This window comes from Aegilops tauschii, chromosome 4 (genome assembly GCF_002575655.3).
Source record: "Aegilops tauschii subsp. strangulata cultivar AL8/78 chromosome 4, Aet v6.0, whole genome shotgun sequence".
NCBI classification, from domain to species: Eukaryota; Viridiplantae; Streptophyta; class Magnoliopsida; order Poales; family Poaceae; genus Aegilops; species Aegilops tauschii.
This window is the reverse complement of record NC_053038.3, coordinates 79577610-79583609: the sequence shown is the minus strand read 5'-3', so window position 1 is coordinate 79583609 and position 6000 is coordinate 79577610.

The following is a 6000-nucleotide window of genomic DNA, read 5'->3' as shown; positions in this document are numbered from 1 at the left end:
TTGAGATCCCATATCTTGGGGCCGGCGCCCCCCCAGGGGGCCTATATAAAGGGGGGGAGGGCAGCACACAACAGCCTTGGGCGCCTCCCTCCTCCCCTGCAACACCTCTCTCTCTCGCAGAAGCTTAGCAAAGCCCTGCCGAGACCCGCTACATCCACCACCACGCCGTCGTGCTGTTGGATCTCCATCAACCTCTCCTTTCCCCTTGCTGGATCAAGAAGGAGGAGACGTCGCTGCACCGTACGTGTGTTGAACGCGGAGGTGCCGTCCGTTCGGCACTCGGTCATCGGTGATTTGGATCACGGCGAGTACCACTCCGTTATCCACGTTCATTGGAACGCTTCCGCTCGCGATCTACAAGGGTATGTAGATGCACTCCCTTCCCCTCGTTGCTAGTATATTCCATAGATGCATCTTGGTGAACGTAGGAAAATTTTAAAATTATGCTACGATTCCCAACACCCTTCTTGTGGTGGCGGCCGCCACCTAGGGTTTCTCCATTCTCCCCCATCGCCTGGAAATGGATGTGGTGGTGCTGCAGACGACGTTGTGGTGGTGGTGTGATACATCTCCAACGTATCTATAATTTTTGATTGTTCCATGCTATTATATTATCAATCTTGGATGTTTTATATGCATTTATATGTTATTTTATATGATTTTTGGGACTAACCTATTAACCTAGAGCCCAGTGCCAGTTTCTGTTTTTTCCTTGTTTTTGAGTTTCGCAGAAAAGGAAAACCAAACGGAGTCCAATTGACCTGAAACTTCACGGAACTTATTTTTGGACCAGAAGAAGGCCATGGAGTAAAAGAGTTGGGCCAGAAGAGTCCCGGGCTGCCCACGAGGGTGGGGGGCGCGCCCACCCCCCTGTGCGTGCCTCCCTACCTCGTGGACAGCCCGGAGACCCCCCTGACTTGTTCTCGACGCCAAAACCTCTTATATATACAGAAACTTCTAGAAAGAAACCTAGATCGGGAGTTCCGCCGCCGCAAGCCTCTGTATCCACCGAAAACCAATCTATACCCATTTTGGTACCCTGCTGGAGGGGGGGAGCCCTCACCGGTGGCCATCTTCATCATCCCGGCGCTCTCCATGACGAGGAGGGAGTAGTTCACCCTCGGGGCTGAGGGTATGTACCAGTAGCTATGTGTTTGATCTCTCTCTCTCGTGTTCTTGAGGTGGTACGATCTTGATGTATCGCGAGCTTTGCTATTAGAGTTGGATCTATGATGTTTCTCCCCCTCTACTCTCTTGTAATGGATTGAGTTTTCCCTTTGAAGTTATCTTATCGGATTGAGTCTTTAAGGATTTGAGAACACTTGATGTATGTCTTACATGTGCTTATCTGTGGTGACAATGGGATATCACGTGATCTACTTGATGTATGTTTTGGTGATCAACTTGCGGGTTCCGTAACATTGTGAACTTATGCATAGGGGTTGGCACAGGTTTTCGTCTTGACTCTCCGGTAGAAACTTTGGGGCACTCTTTGAAGTTCTTTGTGTTGGTTGAATAGATGAATCTGAGATTGTGTGATGCATATCGTATAATCATACCCACGGATACTTGAGGTGACATTGGAGTATCTAGGTGACATTAGGGTTTTGGTTGATTTGTGTCTTAAGGTGTTATTCTAGTACGAACTCTATGATAGATCAAACGGAAAGAATAGCTCCGTGTTATTTTACTACGGACTCTTGAATAGATCGATCAGAAAGAATAACTTTGAGGTGGTTTCGTACCCTACCATAATCTCTTCGTTTGTTCTCCGCTATTAGTGACTTTGGAGTGACTCTTTGTTGCATGTTGAGGGATAGTTACATGATCCAATTATGTTATTATTGTTGAGAGAACTTGCACTAGTGAAAGTATGAACCCTAGGCCTTGTTTCCTAGCATTGCAATACCGTTTTCGCTCACTTTTATCATTAGTTACCTTGCTGTTTTTATATTTTCAGATTACAAATACCCATATCTACCATCCATATTGCACTTGGATCACCATCTCTTCGCCGAACTAGTGCACCTATACAATTTACCATTGTATTGGGTGTGTTGGGGACACAAGAGACTCTTTGTTATTTGGTTGCAGGGTTGTTTGGGAGAGACCATCTTCAACCTACGCCTCCCACGGATTGATAAACCTTCGGTCATCCACTTGAGGGAAATTTGCTACTGTCCTACAAACCTCTGCACTTGGAGGCCCAACAATGTCTACAAGAAGAAGGTTGTGTAGTAGACATCATGGTGCCCCTAGGTTTTGTGGATTTGGTGTTGAGGTGTCGACGAACTAGGGTTTGGACAGGGGAGAGAGAGTGAAGGGAGGAATGGGGAACGAGAGAGTGAGGGGGGAACAAGCGAGTGAGCACGAACGGGGGGCAAGCCGTGTCCTAAATCTAGCGCCGGTAGCGGTCAAACGGTTCTGACTAGACGGAACCGTGACGGGAGGGCAAAAGCACAAAGAAACCAAAGTGAGTTGGGCAAGAACGAGGGTTTCCGAAAACTAGGGGCAAACCTGCCGAGGGGGACACAACTAAGGGCACCAAATTAATTATCCCTATTTTATATTATTTTGGGGACTAACCTATTAACCTAGAGCCCAGTGCCAGTTTCTGTTTTTTCCTTGTTTTTGAGTTTCGCAGAAAAGGAATACCAAACGGAGTCCAAACGGAATAAAACATTCGCGATGATTTTTCTTGGACCAGAAGACACCTGTTGGACTTAGAGTGCAAGTCAGAAGAGCCACGAGGCGGCCACAAGGGTGGAGGGCGCACCCAGGGGGGTAGAGCGCACCCCCTGACTTGTGGGCCCCCCGTGACTCCACCGATCTACTTCTTCATCCTATATATTCACATATATTCCAAAACCCTCAGAAGCAACCACGAAAACACTTTTCTACCGCCGCAACCTTCTGTACCCGTGAGATCCCATCTTGGGGCCTTTTCCGGCATCCCGCCGGAGGGGGATTCGATCACGGAGGGCTTCTACATCAACACTATTGCCCTTCCGATGAAGCGTGAGTAGTTTACCTCGGACCTACGGGTCCATAGCTAGTAGCTAGATGGCTTCTTCTCTCTCTTTGATTCTCAATACCATATTCTCCTCGATGTTCTTGGTGATCTATCCGATGTAATCTTCTTTTGCGGTGTGTTCGTAGAGATCCGATGAATTGTGGATTTATGATCAACTTATCTATGAATATTATTTTAAGCTTCTCTGAATTCTTATATGCAAGATTTGATATCTTTGTAATTCTCTTCGAACTATCGGTTTGGTTTGGCCAACTAGATTGGTTTTTCTTGCAATGGGAGAAGTGCTTAGCTTTGGGTTCAATCTTGCAGTGTCCAACTAAGGGCACCAAATCAATTATCCCTATTTTATATTATTTTTGGGACTAACCTATTAACCTAGAGCCCAGTGCTAGTTTCTGTTTTTTCCTTGTTTTTGAGTTTCGCGGAAAAGGAATACCAAACGGAGTCCAAACGGAATAAAACTTTCGTGATGATTTTTCTTAGACCAGAAGACACCTGTTGGACTTGGAGTGCAAGTCAGAAGAGCCACGAGGCGGCCACAAAGATGGAGGGCGCACCCAGGGGGTAGGGCGTGCCTCCCTGCCTTGTGGGGCCCCCGTGACTCCACCGACCTACTTCTTCATCCTATATATTCACATATATTCCAAAACCCTCAGAAGCATCCACGAAAACACTTTTCCACCGCCGCAACCTTTTGTACCCGTGAGATCCCATGTTAGGGTCTTTTCCGGCATCCTGCCGGAGGGGGATTCGATCACGGAGGGCTTCTACATCAACTCTATTTCCCTTCCGATGAAGCGTGAGTAGTTTACCTCAGACCTACGGGTCCATAGCTAGTAGCTAGATGGCTTCTTCTCTCTCTTTGATTCTCAATACCATGTTCTCCTCGATGTTCTTGGAGATCTATCCGATGTAATCTGCTTTTGCGGTGTGTTTGTCGAGATCCGATGAATTGTGGATTTATGATCAGCTTATCTATGCATATTATTTGAAGCTTCTCTGAATTCTTATATGCATGATTTGATATCTTTGTAATTCTCTTCGAAGTATCGGTTTGGTTTGGCCAACTAGATTGGTTTTTCTTACAATGGGAGAAGTGCTTAGCTTTGGGTTCAATATTGCGGTGTCCTTTCCCAGTGACAGTAGGGGCAGCAAGGCATGTATTGTATTGTTTCTATCGAGTATAAAAAGATGGTGTTTACATCATATTGCTTGAGTTTATTCCTCTACATCATGTCATCTTACTTAATGGTTACTCTGTTCTTCATGAACTTAATACTCTAGATGCAGGCAGGAGTCGGTCGATGTGTGGAGTAATAGTAGTAGATGAAGAATCATTTCGCTATACTTGACACGGACGTGATGCCTATATTACATAATCATTGCCTTAGATATCGTCACAACTTTGCGCTTTTCTATCAATTGCTCGACAGTAACTTGTTCACCACCATATTATTTGCTATCTTGAGAGAAGCCTCTAGTGAAACTATGGCCCCTGGGTCTATTTTCCATCATACTAGTTTCCGATATACTATTTTGCAATCTTTTACTTTCCTATCTATAAACCAAAAAACCCTAAAATATATACTTTATCGTTTGTTTAGTTTCATCTATCTCTATCAGATCTCACTTTTGCAAGTAAACGTGAAGGGATTGACAACCCCTTTATCGCGTTGGGTGCAAGTTGTTTGATTGTTTGTGCAGGTATTGGTGATTTTTGCGTTGTCTCCTACTGGATTGATACCTTGGTTCTCTAACTGAGGGAAATACTTATCTCTACTTTGCTGCATCACCCTTTCCTCTTCAAGGGAAAAACCAACGCAAGCTCAAGAAGTAGCAGGAAGAATTTCTGGCGCCGTTGCCGGGGAGATCTACGCCAAGGCAAGACATACCAACTACCCATCATAAACTCTCATCTCTTGCATTACATTATTCTCCATTTGCCTCTCATTTTTCTCTCCCCCACTTCTAAAACGATTTTCGAAAAGATTTGCCTTTTTATTCGCCCTTCTTCCTTTCGATCTTTTGTTTGCTTGTGTTACCATGTGTCTTCTATTTGCTTGCAACTTCGCTTGCTAAAAATCTATTGGTATAGATCTTCATCCACTTGCTAATCTTTTTAAGAGATCCAATTATGATGAACCAATTTCTAGTGAGTTGTGTGCACTGGATTATCTTTATGAAGTTTTGCTTGAAATTCGTGAATCTGAAAATTGTGATGAATAAATTTATGAAGTGATTCACTATAGCTCCTTGAATAATAAGCATGATTGCAATGACGTTATTATAAATTCTATTAATGTCAGTTATGCTAATAATATGCAAAACCCTAAGCTTGGGGATGTTAATTTTGCTATGTCCACTACTTGTTGCAATGATCATGATTGGGGTGATTCTTATTATGATCTTGAAAATTTATTTATGCCCCATGATGAATATGAAATTGATAATAATGTTTGCAATATTATTGAACGTGGGTTTGGAAGAGTGTCAACTCTAGGTAATAATGATCCCACTACTTTGGAGTATGATCGATCTTATGAAATTTTTGATAAAAGTGGGTTTGGAGAGGTCATGACTTTAGTTCATGTTAATCCCACTATCTTGGAAGAGTGTCAACTTTGCATGCATGTGGATCATCTAGAGAATATGTTATGTGACAGCTATATTGTTGAGTTTGAGTATGATCCCACATGTAATTATTATGAGAGAGGAAAATATGGTTGTAGAAATTTTCTTTACTAAATTACCTCTCGTTATGTTGAGATTGCTATTGTTTCTTTCTTCTTCCTTGGACATGCTAGGTTTTGCTTGTCTTGATAATTTGTTTGCTTATAAGATGCCTATGCATAGGAAGTATGTTAGACTTAAACTTGTGAAAGGATCGAGAAGAGGTGTCTAGAGGGGGGTGAATAGACCCTTAGCAAGAAAAGTGGCAGTTTTTAGATTCTTCAAGTTAAGGTGGA